This window comes from Scyliorhinus torazame, chromosome 3, assembly GCF_047496885.1.
Source record: "Scyliorhinus torazame isolate Kashiwa2021f chromosome 3, sScyTor2.1, whole genome shotgun sequence".
NCBI lineage: Eukaryota > Metazoa > Chordata > Chondrichthyes > Carcharhiniformes > Scyliorhinidae > Scyliorhinus > Scyliorhinus torazame.
The window spans coordinates 320,321,932-320,347,123 of NC_092709.1; the positions used below are offsets into that span (position 1 = coordinate 320,321,932).

Here is a 25,192-nt window from a genome sequence, read left to right on the forward strand (position 1 = left end):
CCCTTAAAGGCAAATTACAACAGAACTTCTCAATGATATAGGGGAGAAATTAGCAGTTTTGGTATTAGCAAGGATATATGGTTGGATTGGATTGGACTTGTTTATTGTCACATGTACCAAGGTACAGTGAAAAGTATTTTTCTGCGAGCAGCTCAAACAGATCATTTAGTACATGAAAAGAAAAGAGTATGCATAATAGGGCAACACAAGATCCACAATGTAAATACATAGACACCGGCATCGGGTGAAGCATACAGGAGAGTAGTATTAATCAGGTCAGTCCATAAGAGGATCGTTTAGGAGTCTGGTAACAGCAGGGAAGAAGCTTTTTTTGAATCTGTTCGTGCTTTTGTATCTCCTGCCCGATGGCAGTTCGAGGAGTGAGTAAGCAGGGTGGGAGAGGTCTTTGATTATGCTGCCTGCTTTCCCAAGGCAGGGGGAGGTGTAGATGGAGTCAATGGATGGGATGTGGATTCATGTGATGGACTGGGCTGTGTTCACGACTCTCTGAAGTTTCTTGCTGTCTTGGGCTGAGCAGTTGCCATACCAGGCTGTGATGCAGCCAGATAGGATGCTTTCTGTGGTGCATCTGTAAAAGTTGGTGGGAGTCAGTGTGGACATGTCGAATTTCCTTAGTTTCCTGAGGAAGTATAGGCCCTGTTGTGCTTTCTTGGTGGTAGCGTCGACATGGGTGGGCCAGGACAGATTTTTGGTGATGTGCACAACTAGGAATTTGAAGCTTTTGATTTGATTTGATTTATTATTGTCACATGCATTAGTACACAGTGAAAAGTATTGTTTCTTGCATGCTATACAGACAATGCATACCGTACATAGGGAAGGAAGGAAGGAGAAGTGTAGAGAAAAGATCAACTTAATACGAGGTAGGTCCATTCATAGGTCTGATGGCAGTAGGAAAGAAGCTGTTCTTGAGTCGGTTGGTACATGACCTCAAACTTTTGTATTTTTTCCTGACGGAAGAAGGTGGAAGAGAGTATGTCCAGGGTGCGTGGGGTCCTTAATTATGCTGGCTGCCTTTCTGAGGCAGTGGGAATGGTAGACAGAGTCAATGGATGGGAGGCTGGTTTGCGTGATGGATTGGGCTACATTCACGACCTTTTCTAATTTCCTGCGGTCTTGGGCAGAGCAGGCTCCATACCAAGCTGTGATACAACCAGAAAGAATGCTTTCTATGGTGCATCTGTAGAAGTTGGTGAGGGTCGTAGCTGACATGCCAAATTTCCTTAGTCTTCTGAGAAAGTAGAGTTGTTGGTGGGCTTTCTTAACTATAGTGTCGGCATGGGGGGGGGACCTGGACAGGCTGTTGGTGATCTGTACACATAAAAACTTGAAGCTCTCGACCCTTTCTACTTCGTTCCCATTGATGTAGACAGGGGCATGTTCTCCACTACGCTTCCTGAAGACGATGAAAACCTCCTTCGTTTTGTTGACATTGAGGGAGAGATTATTGTCGTCGCACCAGTTCACCAGATTGTCAACCATCTCCACCTCTGCCTCGTTGATGCAAACAAGGGTGTGTAAAGTAATTTGCTTCCTGAAGTCAATGACCAGCTCTTTAATTTTGCTGACAATGAGGGATAGATTGGAGCAGGTCCACTTACTCGGATGCATTTTATTGTTTCCATACAGTAGCGATTATTCATTTGACTTCTGCACAAAGTGAAAAGGTGTTCTTAGCATTTAAAGGTCAGAGAATCCAAATCATAGATTCATAGAGTCATATAGCACAGAGGATATTCAATTGTGTGCCGGCTCTTTGAAAGACCTGTTCAATTAGTTACTATCCAACTAAATTAGGGTTACTGTGCATGCATGTGAATGCGCGGATTGTAGTTAATTAATTGGTGAGTTAAAGGCGTGGATTGTCATGTGGGAAGATGATGTTGTGGCGAGGACATAAACCTGCTCAAAGAAGGCAGGACTGTGTGTTAAATATTCCTGGCTGCACGCTACTCAGGAAAGGTAGGAAAGGAAGGGAGGGGAGGGGAGTGGCAGTATTGATCAAGGAGAACATTGCAATGCCGGTGATAGAGTGTGTCACAGAGGGGTCAAGGTTACAATCTATTTGCTTAGAGATGAGGAACAAAGAACAAAGAAGTTGAAATTGCAGTGCTGCAAAGGTGTAGAGGAACAGATTTGCAAAGAAATTGCAGAAAGGTGCAAGGTGGTTACAATGGGGACTTTAATCACCCAAATGTAGACTAAGATAGTCGCCATGTAAAGAGCAGAAAGGGGCAAGGGTTCCTGGAGTATGTTCATAAACAATTTCTACGGCAGCATCTTTCCAGTCCAATAAGAAATAAGGCACTGCTCAAGCTGGTTGGTGGGAATGAGGACAAGTAAATGAAGCATTAATGAAAAAAAATGAAAATTGCTTATTGTCACAAGTAGGCTTCAATGAAGTTACTGTGAAAAGCCCCTAGTCGCCTATTCCGGCGCCTGTTCGGGGAGGCTGGTACGGGAATTGAACCCGGGCTGCTGGCTGCCTTGGTCTGCTTTAAAAGCCAGCTATTTAGCCCTGTGCTAAACCAGCCCCAAGTAAGAGAACACTGATCATTGCCCCCTTTTGAACAACATTGGGAGATGTTCTGGGGCTCTTTGTCAAGACCAACTCAAGACGTATTCTAGAAAGTTTCTTTGGAATCACTTAAAAAAGAGTTGGCGCGATACTCCTCCACCTTATTGTACACCTTGGCCAGAATTTTCATTGCCGAGTTGGACATGAAGCGTCATATTTCCTGGCTGCACACCCGGCTTGGAGGAAAATGTCCTGGACAACCAGATTTTTGCATTTGAATGAGGGAGTGGGAAGGCAGATACACATGGAATCAAGCCGCCACCCCTGGCAATGGTGCAGAAGCAGCCACAGGGGATGCTGAGTGCTGAGGTGGGTTTTTTGGAAGGCCCATCTCGATGCTCTGGGACTTTGGCTCAGTTATAATGAAAACAGTGAAAAATAAATAGCCCTCTCGCCATCTCCGCCCACATACACTCATTCCCCACATACCCCTCCATGCCTCATCCATGCCAACTAATGCCAACCTATGCCCCTCTACCCATCTTCCTTGATCCCTCATCCCTTCATGCCAAGCTTTTATGGATGGGGACGGCACCCTCTGGAGAATAGGCGGCACCATTGGGAGAGTGGGGAATTGTAAAAAAATATAAACACCCTTGACCACAACCAGTATGATGCCTCTGTCGCTTTCTTCCCCAATGCAAGCTGACCTCTGAACCTTTGGCCCAGCTCTCTAGGCATCTCCCCTTCCCCATATCAATCACCCAGCCTCCAGCCTGGACGTGTTCCCGTAGCTGTGTTCCATCCTTTGGGTGTTCAGATGCTGGCAGCTGCCTCCCGCAGTGTACAGGCACAGTGTCCAGGCATCAAGGTGTGAGTGGGATGCTAGGCAATGACTCCCACATGCTACATGGCCCATTCACCCACGAGAATCCACTTGGGTTGTTTGAAGTGCTTGCTTAACCACGATTGCCAATTCTCCGATAGCAATAACCTTCAGCAGCATGGCTACTGGGGGTTATGTGTGATCGTTGGGGCAGACAGTCAGGGACTAGGGGCGCCCCCGGAATGGGTACACACGATCCAGGTGCTGACATGCTGATGCCGTGAGTGGTTGCCAATCTCGCGCCTCTCATCCTTCCCCCTCCAACTCCCCTTCCCATGGTGGCCCACCCCTCCGGAGCGTGCCTTCCCTATCCACCCAAGGGTCCCCAACCCCCCGCCAAGCACTGGGATGGCAAACCCAGCGCCCCCGAGCTCTTTGCCTGTGAGCAAAGATGGCTACTCACCTCCTCGGCTCCCCACAGAAACCCTTCCACCAGGTTCACATTTTACAAAAGGAGTACTAATCGACACCAGCGTGACCACTTGCTGGGGAGGCCAATGAATGACAGGAGGCTGTTGGAGGATATCTGGTGGCTCCTGTTAATTGTACGGAGATGGGTGATAAATGGTGATAATTGGTTTCTCGCCACGCTACGGCACGATCTTGATTTCACCGACGGGAGCAGGTTGTTTGCATCACAAACTGTTTGCCGCCTGGCGCAGTTCTCCTTTTCAGCCTCTCCCGCCATTCACCGGCCTCGTTTCGCTCAAGCGAGAGCGCAACAATGCCAGAGAATGGCGTCCATGAGTTCTCCTAGTTTCCTGACCAATGTTCTTCCTCAATCAAGAACAGGTGAACTAGTCATTTATTTCATTTTTCCTAAGGGATCTTGCCGTGTCCAAACAGCTGCCACATTTACTTTAAAATGACCTATTGTGCAGACAACACTTTCAGATGTTTCTGACCAACTTGCTATAAAAACGCAGACGCAAAGGAATATTTTAAAGTACATTTTGTTCATAATTGGTGGAGTTTAATACAGCACAGCTAAATTTAATTAGCTAGCGAGATGGACAAGGAGCATTCAATAACTGGAATGGGCTTCTTACATGGTTAATGTTAACAACATAGTTAATATTGGGTTTGCCAAGGTCCACGGCACATTACTGGGACAGAGTAAAACTATACCTTCACTGGGAATGCTTGATTTGAACCAAGTGGGATGAGAATATGTTCAATTTTCCAGAGCTAACATCTGTCAGTATAATGAGCAGATAGATTCACCAAAGCGAAGAAAAATCAGGTGCGCAATTCAATTGCAAACTGCATCTGTGATCATTTTTCACTCTAATGACTTACTCCTTTCATTAACAGCCATCAGTTAGAACAGAACTTTAACAATACAGGGGCAGAAAGACAGGAGTTGAGAACCACAACAGATGCAAACAGGAGTAAACTGACGATTAGCCAGAAGATCGTTAATATTCTGATTGATTGCTTCTTGCCTGCCTTGATAGGAAGCCGGGCACAACAAATAACTATAATTGAAGCAGAACTGATGAACCTGTTGTAAATGTGTTGAAATCAGAGGCAGTCGAACAGGGTTGAAAGGAAATGAATCCTCAGGAATGGACCACATTTAATCCCACAGAACAATGCAACACAAGGGAGGAAGTTATTTCATTATTGTGGAGTCACTGAACTCTGGCAAGCACCCGATGGCTTGGAAATAGACTAATGCGGACAAGACACACACAGGTAATCATAGACTCATTTGTCTTAATTCCATTCCATGCGAGATAGTGACATCAATTATCGGGCCTACATTTCAGGACACTTCAGGATATCGAGGGCTCTGAGCAGCAGAAGCCCTAGAAGCAGATAGAATGTGCATGAGGGAAGTTGAAAAGGAAATTAGGAAAGCACAAAGGGGTCATGAAAGGATACTGGCAGGTAAAATAAAGGAAATTCCAAAGTTGTTTTACAAGTGCATTAAGGGTTAAAGGATAACGAGGAAAAGAAGCGGGCCCATTAAGGACCACAGTTGTAATTTGTGTGTGGAGCCGGAGAATGTAGGTAGGGCTCTAAATAAACTCTTTGTGTCAGTGTTCACTCATGGGAGGAACAGCGCATGTATAGAAATCAGGGAGAAGGATAAAATTAACATAGACAGAGAGGAGGCAGGTTTAAAAGTAGACACATCTCCAGGGCCAGATTAAATATATCCCAGGCTTTTGAGTGAGGCAAGATAGGAAATAGCAGGGACACTGACAATAATTTTCAATTCCTCTCTGGTCACAGGAGAGGTGCCGGAGGACTGGAGGAGAGCCAACGTGGTGCCATTATTCAAGAAGGGAGGAAGAGATAAACCAGGAAGCTATAGGCCAGTCAGTCTAACCTCAGTGGTGGGGAAACTATTGGAAGCAATTCTGAGGGACAGAATTAATCTGCTTTTGGAGCGGCAGGGATTAATCAAGAACAGTCAGCATGGATTTGTTAAGGGGAGGTCATGCCTAATCAAACGTGATTGAATTTTTCAAAGAGGTGGCCAGGTGTGTCGATGAGGCAATGCATTTGATATAGTTTACAATTGAATCCCCTATAACTATTGCACTGTCACATTTATCACCCCTCCCCTCTGTGCAGAACCAACCGTGGTGCCACGAGTTTGGCTGTTGCTGTTTTCCCCTGAGAGGCCATTCCCCTCAACAGTATCCAAAGCGGTATATCTGTTCTGCAGGGGAATGGCCACAGGAGATTCCTGCACTACCTGCCTCGCTCTCTTGCTCTGTCTGGTGGTCACCCATTCTCTTCCTGCCTGCGGAGCCTGAGCCTGCGGTGTGACCATCTCTCTATACGTGCTATGCACGATGCTCTCCTACTCGCGGATGCTCCACAGTGTCTCCAGCCGCCGCTCCAGCTCTGAAACCCGAGCTTCCGGGAGCTGTAATTGGACACACTTCCTGCACACATGCTGACCCTGGGGACTGGAACTGTCCCCAGCCTGCCACATGGAGCAAGAGGAGCAGACCACGGCTTGGAGCTGTCCTGCCATGATTTATTCCTTTAAATTAAACTTTAGAAATTAAACTTTAGAAAGATGTTTTTGTGTCTGATTATATCCAATCTCCTGTAAACTATTTAATTAGCTTTATCCCTGAGTATTTATCTTGCTTGATCTGACAACAAATTAAATAGTTAATACATTGAAATGAAAAAGTTATTTAATTAAAATTTAAAAAGTTATTTAAATCAACTTAAAAATAGTAATTTAAATCAACCCAAAATAGTTATTTAAGTGAGATTTAAAAATTAAAAAATAATAATTCAAATCAACTTAAAAATAGTAATCTAAGTCAAATTTTAAAAATAGTAATTCAAATTAAATTAAAAATAGTAACTCTACAAATATTCAAATTTAGCCCAGTCTGCCTTTCAGCAAATCAGGTCACAGTCTCCTGTGATGTCACTTTACCGGGTTTTTTTCAATTTTGAAATAAACAAACAAACAAGCAGCTGTTCTACCTGCAGCACAGTGTCCTGCGCAGGTCCGCTTCTCTCTGCTCCCGGTAGGTAAGTGAAGGCCTCGAGCCTGGCACTGCCTTTATCCTCTCCCCTGCAGCACAGTGTCCCGCACAGGTCCGCTTCTCTCTGCTCCCGGTAGGTAAGTGAAGGCCTCGAGCCTGGCACTGCCTTTATCCTCTCCCCTGCAGCCAGTGTCCTGCGCAGGTCCACTCCTTTCTGCTCCCAGAAGGTAGACCTGCAATGTTTTCTTTGTAGCAGGGGAGACTGAGAGAGGACATGATTGAGATGTTTAAAATCATGAGGGGCACAAATAGAGACAGTTGGCAGAAACAAACCTTTCCCCTTGTCAGAGGGGTCAATGACCAAGGGGCATCGATTTAAGGTAAGCGGCAAGAGGGGATATGAGGAAAATATTTTTACCAGAGGGTGGTGGGAGTTTGGAACTTGCTGCTTGAAAGGGTGGGGTAGGCAGAGACCCTCATAACATTTAAGAAGCATCTGAATTTGCACTTGTGATGACAAGGCATACAAGGCCTGTTGTAAGTGGAGCTGAGTCCACAAAAGATCAGCCATGATCCCATTGAATGGCGGAGCAGGCTTGAAGGGCCAGATGGCCTACTCCTGCTCCTAGTTCTTATGTTCTTATTAAGGCTATGGGTTAAGTGCTGGAAAATGGGATTAGAATAGTTAGGTGGTTGTTTTTGACCGGCGCAGACTCGATGGGCCGAAGGGCCTTTTCTCTGCTGTAGGACTCTATGACTCTATTACAGGCACAATGTTGTTTCAGTAAGCTGCAGTAGACATGGATTCAGAGGTCTGGAGAGAACTCAGACTTGAGGTGATTGGCAAAAGAACGAGAGGCCAATAAAAAGTTTATGCGCACAATGCCATGTTGTGATACAGAATGTATTGCCTGAAATGGTGATTGAAGAAGATTCAATAATAACTTTCGAAAAGGAGTTAGAAAATTACTTTACAAGGAAAAGAAATTGCAGGGTAATGGGGAAAAGAGCCGAGATTGGATTTTAATGGATAGCTCCTTCAAACAAGTACAGTCAGCCGAACAGCAACCATCTGAGATTCTATGGCCAGGATTTTCTGCCCCTGTCATGGCTTGTCTCCCTCTGGCTGATGCAGTGGGCCATTTAAATTCCCACTTACTTTGGTGGGACCGTGTTAGCCCATCGGGTGGGAGGGGCCTCAAATGTCTGTGATTTGCAGATTGAGAGTACAATTATCCCAAAATCCATCTATGTTCCAATTTCTGAGTGAGTCCTAACAACAAGAAATCAATTATCCTAACAGAAATTCAAATGTTTCTGTAAGTCCTTGGTCCTGCTGAGGCCAGTCTTGCTGCGGAAGGGGGTTTGATTGTTGGTAATTAACGATTTAACCTGAACTACAATCAATCCTCAACACTATCCATGAGTCGTTTCGCTGTGCGTCAGGATGTTGCTCCGGTTTCCTCCCTGTTGGCTGGGGACAATGGGTATCCCAAGTATGAGCTCCCCCAGTGACGGGGGCGGAGAGATTGGACATCAGGGGCGGGATTTTCCGACTCCCCGCCGGGTCGGAGAATCGCCAGGGGGGGGGCAGCGTGAATCCCCCTCCCGCCGGCCGCCGAATTCTCCAGCGCCAGAGATTCGGCGGGGCCGGGAATCGCCCCCCCTGGCGATTCTCCGGCCTGCAATGGGCCGAAGTCCCGCTGCTGTCATGCCAGTCCTGCCGGCGGGAATTAAACCACCTCTCTTACCGGCGGTACTGGCGGCGTGGGCGAGCTCCGGGGTCCTGGGGGGGGGGCACGGGGCGATCTGGCTCCGGGGGGTGCCCCCACGGTGGCCTGGCCCGCGATCAGGCCCACTGACCTGCGGGCGGGCCTGTGCCGTGGGGGCACTCTTTTCCCTCTGCCTCGGCCATGGCCGACACAGAAGTGACCCCCCCCTGCGCATACGCATGGATGACGTAAGCAGCTGCTGACGCTCCCGCGCATGCGCGGACTTCCGCCGGCCGACGGAGTCCCTTCAGCCCCGGCTGGCGTGGCGCCAAAGGCCTTTCCCACCGGCCGGCGGCGCGCCAACCACTCCGGCGCGGGCCTAGCCCCTCAAGGTGAGGGCTTGGCCCCTAAAGGTGCGGAGAAATCCGCACCTTTGGGGCGGCCCGACGCCGGAGTGGTTCCCGTCACTCCATCCCGCCGGGACCCCCCGCCCCGCCGGGTAGGGGAGAATCCCAGCCCAAATGTCAGACAGTAACTGCTGGGATTCAGTTCCAACAGACGAGATCACAATACAGCTTGGGGAGGTCATGAAACATACCTTCTCAATATTGGCCACAGGATCCTGGACTCTTGAGGTTCAGTGGGAGTCAGGGTACTTATTGCTTTTGGAGACATTGGTGATGGGTTAACTCATTTACAAACATTTTTGCCCGGGACACATTTTTACCAACTGGCCATCCTTCGCGACACACGCTGGCCGACCTTTCGCAACCCAAGCTGACCGACCTTTGAGACCCATGCTGGTTGACTATCGTGACCCACTCCTGCCAACCTTCTCGACCCACGCCGGCCGACCTTCGGAACCCACCATTTTCACTTACCTTTAATGTGACAGCTTAAGGGGCAGCACGGTAACATTGTGGATAGCATAATTGCTTCACAGCTCCAGGGTCCCAGGTTCGATTCCGGCTTGGGTCACTGTCTGTGCGGAGTCTGCACATCCTCCCCGTGTGTGCGTGGGTTTCCTCCAGGTGCTCCGGTTTCCTCCCACAGTCCAAAGATGTGCAGGTTAGGTGGATTGGCCATGATAAATTGCCCTTGGTGTCCAAAATTGCCCTTAGTGTTGGGTGGGGTTACTGAGGATAGGGTGGAGGTGTGGACCTTGTGTAGGGTGCTCTTTCCAAGACCGGTGCAGACTCGATCGGCTGAATGGCCTCCTTCTGCATTGTAAATTCTATGTGACAAGTGAGCCTGCTGGGCCCTCATGATCTCTCACTTCCTTTGTTATTCAATGTTACATTTATTTTTATTTTCTAATCTTTATTGTTACAAGTAGGCTTACATTAACTGCAATGAAGTTACTGTGAAAAGCCCCTAGTCGTCACATTCCAGCGCCTGTTCAGGTACACAGAGGGAGAATTCAGAATTCTCAGCTGGTACAGGAATTGAACCCGCGCTGCTGGCATTGTTCTACATCACAAACCAGCTGTCTAGCCCACTGAGCTAAACCAGCCCCTCCAGCTGATGATATAAGTTCTCACTGCATTCTTTGAAAACTATAAAGATATTTGTCCTCGAACTCGCCATGTTTAGTGTTAAAATGTCTGTGAGATTTTGAGGGTTCTAAAATTTCATTTGCCAGTGCTTCCCTGCATATAGGAATGTCGGATCATAGGAACATAGGAATTAGGAGCAGAAATAGGCAATTCTCCCCTTCGAGCTGCTTTGCCATTCAACCAGATCATGGCTAATCACTTCCTGGTCTGATATCCACCTCCCTGCCTGTTCCTCTTTCCCTTTAACCCATTTTAAAATCAGAAATATAACTATCTCCCTCTTGAAACCACATAATGAATCTGACTCCACCACACTGTGGGTCAGCGAGTTCCACAAATTCACCACCCTCTGCGAGAAGTAGTGCCTCCTCATCTTATTTCTAAATCTATCGCCTCTGAACTTACATCTGTGACCTCTTGTCCTAGATTGCCCACAAGGGGGAACATTTGGTCTACATTTATTTTATAATCCCTTTTAGTATTTTACACATCTCGATCAGACGCCCTCTCATCCTTCTAAACTCCAGCGAATATAAGCCCCAACTGTTTCATCTCTCCTCATACGTCAACCCTTTCATCCCCGGAATCAATCTGGTGAAACTCCGCTGAACTGCCTCCAATGCCATCTCATCCTTCCTCAAATAAGGAGCCCAAAACTGGACACAATATTCCAGATGTGGTCTCACCAACACCCTATACAATGGCAACAATACTTCTCTACTTTATACTTCAGTCCTGTTGCAATAAACGCTAACATTCCATTTGCCTTTCTTATTACATTTTGTACCTGCACACAGACTTTCTGCGATTCATGAACAGAGACACCCAGAACCCTCTGCCCAGATGCATTTTGAATTTGCTTTCCATTTAGATAATAATTTGCCTGACTTGTTTTGGCCGAAATGGATAACCTCACACCGATCCACACTAAACTCCATCTGTCATATTGTGGCTCAATCTCCGAGCCTATCTATATCCGTCTGTAAAATTTGTATCTCCTCTTCACTGTCTGCTTTCCCACCTATTTCAGTATCATCTGCAAATTTTGCTATGTTACACTCTGTCCCTGCTTGCAGATCATTTATATAGATTGCAAACAGTTGAGGTCCGAGGACTGACCCCTGCGGCAACCCGCTAGTTCACCAACCAGAGAAGGATCCATTTATCCCGACCCTCTGCTTTCTGTCAGTCAGCCAATCCTCAATCCAATCTAGTATTCTACCCCCAATCCTCTGTGATTTCACCTTCTTGATCAATCTTTTACGTGGCACCTTATCAAACGCCTTCTGGAAGTCTAGATATATCACATTCACAGGTTCCCCATTAACCACTTTGCTGGTTACGTCCTCAAAGAACTCAAAGCAAGTTTGCGAAGCATGACTTGCCCTTCATAAAACCATGCTGACAAACTGAACTTTGTCTTTCCAAATGTTCAGTCATCTCCTCCTGAATGATTGATTCCAGCAACTTCCCCACCACAGCGGGCAAGCTAACTGGTCTATACTTTCCTACTTTTGCCTCTCTCCCTTTTTGAATAGGGGAGTTACAATAGTGTGCTCCAATCCACCGGGACCATTCCAGAATCCAGGGAATTTTGAAATATCATAATCAATGCATCCACTATGCCTGAAGCACCCCACTAATTAGAACACACATGAGCTTTGCATCCTGATTTGCAGTGGCAGAATTAATAAATGCTTAACTCAAGTAATCATCTTTATGCTGCTTTGGTTCTGATTTTAGCTTCTTCTTCATGGGTTGTTCATCAGAGGTCCTGAAGTTCACACCAGCACTGCTGGCAGCGACAAAATGGAGGAATCTGTCTAGCGACCAGAACATGTGACGTCAGCCTAAGGGGCATGTGACCTGCTCTCTGCCACCACTTCTGCTGGGAGGACGTCATAGTTTGCTGAAAAAAAACTGGCCCTGGACAGCGTGCTGACATTAGGAGGAGGCGGTCCACCTGCTGGGCTCCGGGCCTGCGCACAGCTTGATCCGGCATGACCCTCCCGAAACCTGCCCGCGACCCACCAGCAGGTCGCGACCCTGAGTTTGAAACCCCCTGGGTTAACTAACTGATGCTCTCTTTGTAGAAACTATTGTGTTTCAATTACATCATGGCTGATCTGTCTGTTAACTTGGTCCCCCTGCCTTGGCTCAACAACATCTCAAAATACCCTTGCTGATCAATCTCGGTTTTAAAATTTAAAATTAATCCAGCTTTTAATGTTTCTGTTGTGTAGGGGAGAACATTCTAGATTTCCATTACTGATTGGGAATCAGAAAGCGCCTTGACAGAGTTAATATTTGGACGAGGTAAGTTTCCGGGGTCGGGCACAGGTAGGCTGCTCTTTCAGAGGATCTTTGCAGGCTTTCCTGCAGAAAGCTGTAGATGCTGGAACTTCTGAAACTTTCAAGACTGACGTTAGAATTATGTGAAGTAAGAGTTTTTGTTATGATATGGGTGTCGCTGGCTAGACCAGCATTTATTGTCTATCCCTAATTGCACTTGGAAAGATGCTGGTGAGTCGCCTTCTTCCACTGCTGCAGCCCATGGATGTAGGTACACTGACAATGCTGTTAGGGAGGGAGTTCTAGGAATTTGGCCCAGTGACAGTGAAGGAACAGCAACATACTCCCATGTCCGGATGTTGATTGACTTGGAGGGGAACTTCCAAATGTTCCCATGTATCGGTTGTCCCCGTTCTTCAAGGTAGTAGCGGTTGTGGGATTGAAAGGTGCTGTTGAAAGAGCCTTGGTGAGTTCCTGCAGTGCTTCTTGTAGATGTTACACACAGCGACAACTGTGCATCGGTGGTGGTGTGAGTGAACATTTGTAAATGGGGTACCAATCAAGTGAGCTGGTTTTTCTTGGAAAACATTGAGCTTCTTGAGTGTTGTTGGAGTTGCATTCATCCACGCATCCATCACACTCCTGGTGGATTGGCCATGCTAAATTGCCCTTAGTGTCCAAAATTGCCCTTGGTGTTGGGTGTGGTTACTGGGTTATGGGGATAGGATGGAGGTGTGGGCTTGGGTAGGGTGCTCTTTCAAACAGCTGGTGCAGACACAATGGGTCGAATGGCCTCCTTCTGCACTGTACATTCTATGATTCTATGACTTATGCCTTGTAGATTATGGACAGGTTTTTAGGAGTCAGGAGGTGAGTTACTCGCTGCAGGATTCCTAGCCTCTGACCTGCACTGATAGCCACAGTATTCATATGGCTAGTCCAGTTCAGTTTCCGGTAAATGGTAAGCCCCAGGATGTTGATTCTGGGAGATTCAGTGATGGTAATGCTGTTGGAGATGGTCATTGCTTGGCATTTGTGTGCCTGGATATTACACACCACTTGTCAGCTCAATCCTGAATGTTCTTCAGGTCTGGTTCCACAGACTGCTTCAGTATCTGTGGTGTCACAAATGGTGCTGAACATTGTGCAATCATCAGCGGACATCTCCACTTCTGACCTTGTGATGGAGGGAAGGCCATTGATGAAGCAGCTGAAGATGGTTGTGCCTACCCTGAGGAACTCCTGTAGCATTGTCCCAAGACTGAGATGATTGATGTCCAACAACCAAAACAATCTTCCTTTGTACTAGGTATGATTGCAACTAGTGGAGAGTTATTCCCTTGATTCTCAATTATTCTAGTTTTGTTAGGGCTCCTTAGTGCCATATTTGGAGAAATGCTGCCTCGACATCAAGGTGAGAAATGGAGTTGCGGAGAAGAGTTGAATGATGGAACAGTCTTGAGGGGCTAAGTGTCCTACTGCTGTTCCCATACTACGTTACAATGATACTCTGCACAGTTCAATATAGAGCTAATGTCCAGAGTCCATGAACAATTAAATATCCAAAACAATGATGCAACTTCACATATCATTAGACGTTCACACAGCCATGCACGTACAGTAAGGGGCTGTTTAGCACAGGGCTAAATCGCTGGCTTTGAAAGCAGACCAAGGCAGGCCAGCAGCACAGTTCAATTCCCATACCAGCCTCCCCGAACAGGCGCCAGAATGTGGCGACTCGGGGCTTTTCACGGTAACTTCATTTGAAGCCTACTTGTGACAATAAGCGATTTTCATTTTTCATTTCAAAGGTTGTGAGATAGAAATAAGGAATGGAAGTCCTTCCTGATTCTATTCCTCCAGGATCCAGGTTGAAGTTAACCAAAGAATGGAGATCCAGCTGAGATTCAGTTTTGCGCTCGCTGGGAGAAGCACTAACTGGACCATCCATACCAATTATTGAGCTGAGTGATTGATAACACATTGCAATAACACAATGTCCGATTGGTTATCCTTTCGTGAAAGGTAATTCTCCCGTCGGCGACCTGTTCCAAATAGTTGTATCAACAGGGGATGAAGTAGCTGAATCAGAAATGTATCTTCAAGCCGCATAATACCTAAAATGGTAAAACACGATTGCAGCTGAACCCTCCTAAAACTCACAACTGGCCTGCCAAGAAGTTGTACGCTTGAATCAGGCCTGAGTTTGGATCAGGATATAAAATGCAAATTATAAATAGGTGCCTGCAGTGCAATCTGTTTAGTAATAACCTGTTTCAGCAATTCAATCACATTCTAAACAACAGATATGCATTCAGTAACATTCAGGTGTTTTTTCTTTTGTTCACAGAAGCAATTTGGTTTCCAGAATGTGAATGCGGGCGCAATTTGACCTCCAGTTTGCATTTGCCGTCTATTGAAGAGCAGATAATTGAGACAGGTTTAATTCATGAGTGAGATTGTTTTTTTTGTTCTTGCATTGAAGTGCTGTGCTTTGTTGATCATTTTAGCAGAATGAATGAATGGAAAGTGTTTTCAGTATGTTCCAGAACTATACTTTGTTCAGGTATGTGGGGAGTCGATGCTGAAAGAGTGCCAGACAGCATCATTGAGGATAAATTAGTTAACAACTTTCACAGCTTTTTTTCAGATCTGCCAGAATAACAATCGAGGGCGATTGAACTTCGCTGGCTGACAAGATGTGAACAATTACTTTATTGCACATGTTGCAGGGCACGTACTTAACAAGTTCCCAATTACTAACATCTGGCTGCTTCGGCACGACAGGTTAGATTTATGACAAAGACTCTGAGCAATCCAATCATCGGAAACCAAAAAGGTCAAATAATTCTAATGGAGAAAAATGAGCATTGAACAGTGGCGGATGGTTTACATTGTGAGAGAGGAATTTCTACCGCCACATCTTTTCGTACAAAACAAATCATTTCTTCAGTTTCCCCTCTTTCTGTGTCTCACGAAGACCACACATCATGCCATGTTGCGGGACAGAGAAATGGCACGGTGGCACTGTGGTTAGCACTGCTGCCTCACAGCGCCAGGGACATAAGAACATAAGAACTAGGAGCAGGAGTAGGCCACCTGGCCCCTCGAGCCTGCTCCGCCATTCAATGAGATCATGGCTGATCTTTTGTGGACTCAGCTCCACTTTCCGGCCCGAACACCATAACCCTTAATCCCTTTATTCTTCAAAAAACTATCTATCTTTATCTTAAAAACATTTAATGAAGGAGCCTCTACTGCTTCACTGGGCAAGGAATTCCATAGATTCACAACCCTTTGGGTGAAGAAGTTCCTCCTAAACTCAGTCCTAAATCTACTTCCCCTTATTTTGAGGCTATGCCCCCTAGTTCTGCTTTCACCCGCCAGTGGAACCAACCTGCCCGCATCTATCCTATCTATTCCCTTCATAATCTTATATGTTTCTATAAGATCCCCCCTCATCCTTCTAAATTCCAACGAGTACAGTCCCAGTCTACTCAACCTCTCCTCGTAATCCAACCCCTTCAGCTCTGGGATTAACCTAGTGAATCTCCTCTGCACACCCTCCAGTGCCAGTACGTCCTTTCTCAAGTAAGGAGACCAAAACTGAACACAATACTCCAGGTGTGGCCTCACTAACACCTTATACAATTGCAGCATAACCTCCCTAGTCTTAAACTCCATCCCTCTAGCAATGAAGGACAAAATTCCATTTGCCTTCTTAATCACCTGTTCAATTCCGGCCTCGGGTGATTGTCTGTGTGGATCTTGCACTTTCTCCCCGTGTCTGTGTGGGTTTCATCCGAGTGCTCCAGTTTCCTCCCACAGGCCAAAGATGTGAAGGTTGGGTGGATTGGCCATTGCTAAATTGCCCTTAATGTCCAAAGGTTAGGTGGGGTCACGGTGAAGTGGGCTTAGGTCGAGAGCTCTTTCAGAGAGTCGGTGCAGACTCGATGAGTTGAATGTCCTCCTACTGCACTGTAGGAATTCTATAATTACTACGGTAGGACCAAATCCAGCTGCATCATACCTGGGAAATCAGACTGAGGTCAACAATAATGTGGAACAATAATATGTGAGGGAAAATGGGGAATCAAACAGAGAGGTTCAGAGTGGTCTCCAACTTAATGGAAAGTTTGGGGTTTGTACATATGAGTATATACCCCAAGAAATCAAAGGTAGTACTCGTTGCTATGGGAGTCATTTTGATCCTGCAGTAGCCGTGCACGGGATCGGCGGCACAGGTAGAAAATCCTACGAGAATTAGGAAACACATTTTGTGCTGGAGAACCTGCATTTCCTGATTTTCCCTGGCCCTCGTGGGTGGAGTCATGAGCGTAAAGCTCATTTAAATACATTTCATCAATTGTAATCTTATTACCTCGTGCCCCCCTATCGATCGCATAATTTCCCCCTCACTAAATATTTAAGCCCACATCATTGAGGTTCTCGCTAGGTTTGGTCAGACGAGAAGCAGTCGAGGGGAACCCTCTGGGAGCTTAGCGGTTGCCCACGGGGAGGATGGGGGGGGGGGGGGGAGGGAGGGAGGCATGCCTGGAACTGCCCCTGACACAGGCTGGTATTGCCAGGTTGGCCCTTCCAGGCTGGCACAGACTTGTGCTGGGGCAATGCCAGAGTCGTGCCATAGTAGGAGCTCCATGGGGGAGAGGGGGTGCATTGATGTGTGGTGAGGTCAGGGGGTGGATGGATACTGAGGGTGGAGGTGGGAATGCTGGTTATTCTTCTGCGGTGTTCATGGGGTGGGGGGGGTGGAATGCCGGTGATAATTGCCGGGATGGGGCGGTTGGGGGCAGAGCCCCCGATACCTCTACGATGGGGGCTGGGAGCCATTAGAATGAATCATCTTTATTAGCGTCACAAGTAGGCTAGCATTGGCACTGCAATGAAGTTACTGTGAAAAGCCCCTAGTCGCCACTACCCGGCGCCTGTTCGGGCACACTGAGGGAGAATTCAGAATGTCTAATCCACCCAATAGCATGTCTTTCACAACTTATGGTAGGAAACCGGAGCACCCGTAGGAGATCCTCGCAGATACAGGGAGAACGTGCAGACTCCGCACAGACAGTGACCCGAGCTGGGAAATGAAACCCGGGACCCTGGTGCTGTGAAGCAACAGTTCTAACCACTGTGCTACCGTGCCGGCCTGCAGTGCTGATCAGGGGTCCTTAAAAGATGGCGGCCTGATCTCTGTGGAGCCGGTTGCGGGCTCTCTGAGACTCTTGACATGCCAGAGCCACAGTATAAACCACACCCACTCATTTTTTATTTCCTGAGAGGCTCAATATTTGAAGAGAATCTGGGCCGGGATTCTCCGCCGGCAGGATTCTCCGTTATTCCAGCGCCCGGGGATTTCCCAACATTGTGGGCTGCCCCACAATGGGAAACCCCGTTGACCGGCTGGCGTAACGGAGAATCCCGCCGGCCGGTCGGGGAGGAAATGTGGCGTGGCAGGGCCGAAAATCCCACCCGTGCAGCTGGAGAGTTACACACCAGTCTTCAGATTTTTTACATCTCTTTTGATCAGGAGCTTGAGATTTTGTTCCATGTTAAAGGCACCATATCGATATGAACAGTTGTTGCTTGAAGATTGGCATGTAGTAGTGGGAGATCTTTACTCATTCTGTCGGGCGAACGTACTGTGGTAGTGACCAGCAATTACAGAGAAAAACATACTGCCTTGTTTCCACAAATCATCTGGTTAACTTTGAATTAATCTAATGAATAAGATTTGCCGGCTAAACGGAGAGAAGGTGTTTCCACTTCTGTGGGGGCATGGAGTGGGGGTTGGGGAGACGTTTTTAACCAGAGAGTAGTTGAAAATGAAATGAATGAAAATCGCTTATTGTCACAAGTAGGCTTCAAATGAAGTTACTGTGAAAAGCCCCTAGTCGCCACATTCCGGCGCCTGTTCGGGGAGGCTGGTACGGGAATTGAATCGTGCTGCTGGCCTGCCTTGGTCTGCTTTCAAAGCCAGCGATTTAGCCCTGTGCTAAACCAGCCCCAGTTATCTCCGCTATCACCTGCAGCAGCTATTCCTGAAGACACGTTCTCATCTCGCTCCCCCCCCCCCCCCCCACCGCACCCCTAACCACATTAATAGCATTGGGTAGAGGGGATGAGCATACCCTTTTAAGTGTTTATCCAATAACATTGCTAACCACAGCCTGCGACTTTTATCAATTTAATGACAGACAAAGTTAATTGAAAGATGAGTGATTGCATGGTTATAAATGGAATGAAACATGGACTGGATAACACACTGGAGTATAAGAGTGAAGGTTTATTTTCTGCTTGGAGCCAGAAGGGAGGAGGCCGTCTGCTGCTCAAGCCATGTCCTCCCTCAGGTTTCTCTCTTGGCTCGTTTCCATCCACAAACACTTCAGTGAAGACCATGAACTGAGCGACAACATTGCAAACCCAATGCATTCTTGTCGGTAATTGCTGTCGACAGCTGCTGCACTCCTCCTGTCCTGTGATCGTTTGATGCCAACTTTCCTCCAGACTTCCAGCTCCCAACTTTGACTCCAGTTCCTGCAGCTAATTGAACATCAGCGGCAGCCCAGCGAGGCAGCAGTGGGGCGAGTGAGGGGACATGCCTTTAGAAGTCACTGTGCTGGAGGGGGCAATGCGACAGCTGAAAGCGAGGGTGTGGGTTAAAATGAGGGAGAATGGAGAGAAGGCTTGTAAACATGGGCTGATCCACATCTTCTCATGGAGAAAAGCCTTACGTTATTGAACATTGTCCTACATGAGATCCATCAGGGGTCAGTTTTGTCATGATATTCAAACACACACATCATGATGGACACACTAACAGGCAAATCAGAGTACACAACACCACAACCAATCACAGACAAGAACACCAACCACATAAAAAGCACGAGCACGACACCTGGTGGTCAGTAGGTCTGGGGAGAAGGGAACAAGAAAGAGCTGTTAAAACATCACAAGCAGGGAACCCCCACATGCAGAGTGCAAAGACCAAACTGTAAATAGTAAGTTTAAATAAAGAAGCGTTGTACCATATGCAACCGTGTTGGCTCATCTGTGTGTCAGAACACCCAACACCACATGGTACAGGAGTGGATCGATACCTGCCTACTAACCTGCCATTCTGGACATGGACCACACCGACGGACCGCAGCCGATGCAAGTCGCGGGGAACCTAGGCACCAATTGGAAGCTCTACAAGCAGCGATTTGACCTGTACATCCGTGCCACCGAAAAACAGAATGTCTCGGATGACACGAAGATTGCAATGCTCCTCTTCTACGCAGGTCCGCACGCCACCGACGTCCTCAGCTCACTGGTGTTCGAAGAAGGCGAAAACCAAGCCAAATATGACACGGTCATCCTCAAACTGGACCAGCACTTTCAAGTTGAAGTAAATGAAAGTTTTGAAAGATACCTCTTTCAGCAACGCCTGCAAGGTAAGGAGGAGCTTTTTCAACCCTTCTTGACGCACCTCCGGATTCTAGCGCAGTCCTGCGGTTATGGCACCACCACAGAGTCCATGATCAGGGACCAGATTGTTTTTGTCGTTGCCTCTAGTGGCCTACGCCAGCAGCTTTTTAAAATGAAAAGCCTCACCTTAGCGTCTGCTGTGGAAGCCTGTGTCCTCCACGAAAATGCTACCTGCCGTTTTGCCCGATTTCAGGCGTCCGAGTTGGCACGGAGGGGGTCCCCAGCCGTCGAATCGGCAAGCCAGGCCGCCCACGACGTCGAACGCATCCAGGCCGTCAATCACTTCCCGACCCACGGCCCGGACGACAGCGGCCGCTTCCCGCGCTTTTCGCGGTCTCCCGCGCAGGTGCGCGCCAAAAATAACGGCCACAACGAGGGACGCACTGCGCAGGCGCGCCCACCGCAAGATCGCACTGCGCATGCGCAGTGGCGCAACGAACGCCGTGACGTCATGACGTGCGGCAATTGTGGAGCTCTACATTTAAAAGGGCAATGTCCTGCAAAAAACCGACCGTGCCACAGATGTGGCAAGTTGGGCCACTACGCAGCCCACTGTCGTTCGGCTCAACCCATGGATCCGGCGCATCCTCGACAACCTCGCAGACAAGTCAGGACCGTCCAGCCCACGCATCAAGACTTCCAGTTAAGTGATGCAGATGACCAGGATGCCTTCCATGTTTCCGTCATTGATGTCAACAAGGTCAATGCCATCAATCCAGCCGATGAGTGGTGTGCCACCCTGACGGTCAACCGATCGCGCGTCGCCTTCCGTCTGGACACCGGCGCATCCGCCAACCTGATTGCTTACTCTGCAGTCCAGGCCATGAAGGTCAAACCACCCATCACGCCATCCCGGCTCAAGATGGTTGACTATAACGGGAACGTCATCCCGTCCATAGGATCTTGCCAGCTACAGGTGACTCACAAGATGTACACGGCCACACTCCCCTTCGAAGTTGTCGGCTCATCAAAGGACTCGTTACTGGGCGCACAGGCGTGTAAGGTCCTTCACCTGGTACAGCGCATTATGTCTCTCTCTCCAGATGAGATATCCGACTTCCCGGATGCTGAGTTCCACGCAAATCTCCATTCCCTCCTTGCTCACAACCAGGAGGTTTTTGAAGGCATGGGGACATTGCCATACACGTACAAGATTCAACTCAGACCGGACGCCATCCCTGTCGTTCACGCACCTCGCAGGGTTCCTGCGCCTCTCAAAGACCGCCTCAAGGCACAACTGCAGATTCTTCAGGACCAAGGGGTCCTATCCAGGGTCACGGAGCCCACGCCATGGGTCAGCTCCATGGTCTGTGTAAAGAAGCCCTCTGGCGAGCTCCGTATATGTATAGATCCTAAAGATCTGAATAACAACATCATGCGGGAACACTATCCCATCCCGAAACGAGAAGACCTCACCAGCGAGATGGCGCGAGCCAAAATATTCACTAAATTGGATGCGTCCAAAGGATTCTGGCAGATCCAACTGGACCCGGCCAGCCGAAGACTATGCACATTCAACACCCCTTTCGGCAGATTCTGCTACAACCGGATGCCATTCGGCATCATTTCGGCATCCGAAGTTTTCCACCGCATTATGGAGCAGATGATGGAAGGCATCGAAGGGGTACGTGTATATGTGGACGATATCATCATTTGGTCCACCACTCCGCAGGAACACATGCATCGTCTACGACGTGTCTTTACCCGCATACGACAAAATGGCCTGCGTCTCAACCGTGCGAAGTGTGCCTTCGGCCAGACGGAGCTGAAATTCCTCGGGGACCACATCTCAAGGTCAGGGGTCCGTCCCGATGCAGACAAGGTTAGCGCCATCACAGCCATGCCACGACCGGCTGACAAGAAGGCTGTCTTAAGATTCCTGGGCATGGTCAACTTCCTTGGGAAGTTCATTCCCAACCTGGCTTCTCATACAACAAATATGCGCCATCTCGTAAAAAAATCGACAGAATTCAACTGGCACCAATCGCATCAGCGGGAATGGGAGGAGCTCAAGCACAAACTGGTCACGGCACCAGTGCTGGCCTTCTTTGACACGACTCGCCCTACAAAGATCTCAACAGACGCCAGCCAATCTGGTATTGGAGCGGTACTCCTGCAAAAAGACAGCACGTCGTCATGGGCCCCGGTTGCATATGCCTCACGAGCCATGACCCCTACCGAACAGCGCTACGCGCAAATCGAAAAAGAATGCCTGGGCTTGTTAACTGGACTGGACAAGTTCCACGACTATGTGTATGGCCTGCCACGATTTACGGTCGAAACTGACCACCGCCCCCTGGTCAATATCATTAACAAAGACCTGAACGACATGACTCCTCGCCTCCAGCGCATCTTACTTAAACTCAGGAGGTACGATTTTGAACTAATCTACACTCCGGGGAAGGAGCTCATCGTGGCGGACACTCTTTCCCGAGCAGTGAGCACACCACCAGATGCGGAGGGGTTCGTGCGTCAAATTGAGGCACACGTAACTCTGACAGCAGCAAATCTGCCAGCTGATGATCCTAGTCTGGCCCACATACGCGCAGAGACGGCGACTGACCCCCTTCTGCAGCGAGTGATGCGCCACATGACGGAAGGGTGGCAAAAAGGGCAGTGCCCCCAGTTTTATAATGTGCGAGATGATCTCACCAACATAGACGGGGTCCTTATGAAATCACACAGGATCGTTATTCCGCACAGCGTGCGCCAGATGATTCTTCATCAACTACACGAAGGCCACTTGGGCGTCGAAAAATGCAGACGAAGGGCCCGGGAGGCGGTATATTGGCCGGGTATTAATGAAGACATAGCCAACATGGTGCTCAACTGCACAACCTGTCAGAGGTTTCAGCCGGCGCAACCTCCGGAAACACTTCTACCACACGAGATGGTGACGTCCCCCTGGGCGAAGGTGGGTGTTGACCTATTTCACGCGCTCGGCAGAGATTACATTGTTATTATAGACTACTTCTCAAACTACCCGGAAGTCATGCCTCTCCATGATCTGACGTCGTCCGCAGTCATTGGGGCCTGCAAGGAAACATTTGCTCGCTATGGCATTCCAAGGACTGTCATGTCAGACAATGGACCTTGTTTTGCCAGCCGTGAATGGTCGTCCTTTGCCGCAGCATATGGTTTCACTCATGTGACATCCAGCCCTCTGCATCCACAATCGAACGGGAAGGCTGAAAAGGGTGTCCACATCGCCAAGCGGCTCCTGTGCAAGGCGGCTGCTGCCGGATCGGACTTTAACCTTGCCTTGCTGGCCTATCGATCGGCCCCGCTATCCACGGGTCTCTCGCCAGCGCAGCTACTAATGGGTCGCTCCCTCAGGACGACGGTACCTTCCATCCTGGCACCAACAACAGACCATGAGGCGGTTCTTCGGAACATGCAACTGCAGCGTGATCGCCAGAAAAGTCGGTACGACACACGAGCGACGGACCTGCCCCCCCTGTCCTCCGGAGACAAAGTACGCGTCCATCAACCGTATGGTGGCTGGTCAGCACCGGCCGAAGTCCTCCGACAAGTGGCTCCCCGCTCGTTCCTGGTTCGCATGCTGGATGGTTCCGTGCGTCGCCGCAATCGGCGCGCCCTTCGCCGACTTCCACGCTCACAGCCACACAGCACACACACGCCAGATCCTCAACAGGCTTCCGAGGATGACTTTGTGGAGCTGCCGCACATCACGCCCTTTCCATCGCCACCCATGGCCATGCCTGCACAGCAGCCGGTGGTTCTTGATCCACCTTTGAGACGGTCAACCCGAACTCGTCGCAAGCCCATTAGACTGGACTTATAATACCGTTCATATGTTTAACAAGTTGCACAATTTTACATGATAACCTGTTGTTGTTTATCGTTCCAGATGTCGTCTGACTGGACAACTGTTCAAGTTTTTTTTCTTCTTCTCTCGTTCGCATTTATGTTATGTTATGGTACAACTTGGTTCATGTGACGCACCCGACATCGCCCCATGTACATAGTTCCGTCATATGCACATGCTGCACACGACACACACACACTCTTAGATGCACTCACGACACGATCATATTTATTACCACGTAGGCACATATCTTTGTAAAAAGGGGGGATGTCATGATATTCAAACACACACATCATGATGGACACACTAACAGGCAAATCAGAGTACACAACACCACAACCAATCACAGACAAGAACACCAACCACATAAAAAGCACGAGCACGACACCTGGTGGTCAGTAGGTCTGGGGAGAAGGGAACAAGAAAGAGCTGTTAAAACATCACAAGCAGGGAACCCCCACATGCAGAGTGCAAAGACCAAACTGTAAATAGTAAGTTTAAATAAAGAAGCGTTGTACCATATGCAACCGTGTTGGCTCATCTGTGTGTCAGAACACCCAACACCACAAGTTTGAAATTAGACAATATTGATTCAGCTCCATTCCTGATCTCTCCTGACTGATTAAATCAAAATTGAGAAAGCGCGGAGATGCATATTGGCGGCTGAATCAATATTTCCTGTTTTACGCCATCATCCAAAGCCAAAATTAACACCCATAAATCTTTATATTCTTCTGAGGGGAATTATTGGATGAGATGATAACTGGCTATTTTGAGTCTGAGCACATATGGTCACTATTATATCGCAGGAATAGAAGTAGGAATATTAGTAAACATCTTTGTTTTTATATTTAGGGTGGGACAATCCAATAAACACTATTAAATGAAAGACCTGCATTTAATTAGCACCTTGATAGCAACTGGATATCCCAAAGCACTTTAACAGCCAATGAAGCACTTTTTGAAAGTGTAGCCAATGTTGTAATGATATGGCAGCCAATTTGTCACAGCAAGTTCCCAGAAACAAGAATACAAAGATCAAAGAAAACTACAGCACAGTAAGGAAAATTGAAAAAATAGGAGGCCATTCGGCCCTTCAAGCCCACTTCACCATTCATTCTGATAATGGCTGATCATCCAACTCAATAGCCTAATCCCGTGTTCCCCCATATCCTTTGATTTCCTTCACCCTAACTGCTATATTTAACTGCTTCTTGAAACCATACAATGTTTGGACTCAACTACTTCCTGTGGTAATGAATTCCACAGGCTCACCACTCTCAGGATGAAGATATTTCTCCTCATCTCTGTCCTAAATGGTGTGCCCCGTATCCTTAGACTGTACCTCCTGGTTCTGAACATAGCCACCATCGGGCCTTCCTGCATCTGCCCTGTCCAGTCCAGTCCTTATAGAATTTTATATGTT

General features: G+C 48.0%; 1 long non-coding RNA gene across 1 annotated transcript in view; it reads right to left on the reverse strand.

The window, feature by feature from the left end:
* Positions 1 to 773: 773 nt before the first annotated feature.
* LOC140409630 (uncharacterized) overlaps positions 774 to 25,192 on the reverse strand; it is a 52,369-nt gene continuing 27,950 nt past the window's right edge. Inside the window, exons 2-3 of the long non-coding RNA XR_011940446.1 lie at positions 6,891 to 7,154; positions 774 to 1,671 (exon numbers count right to left, since the gene is read on the reverse strand). This is a non-coding gene — a long non-coding RNA (uncharacterized lncRNA). The remainder of the gene's footprint in view (positions 1,672 to 6,890; positions 7,155 to 25,192) is intronic.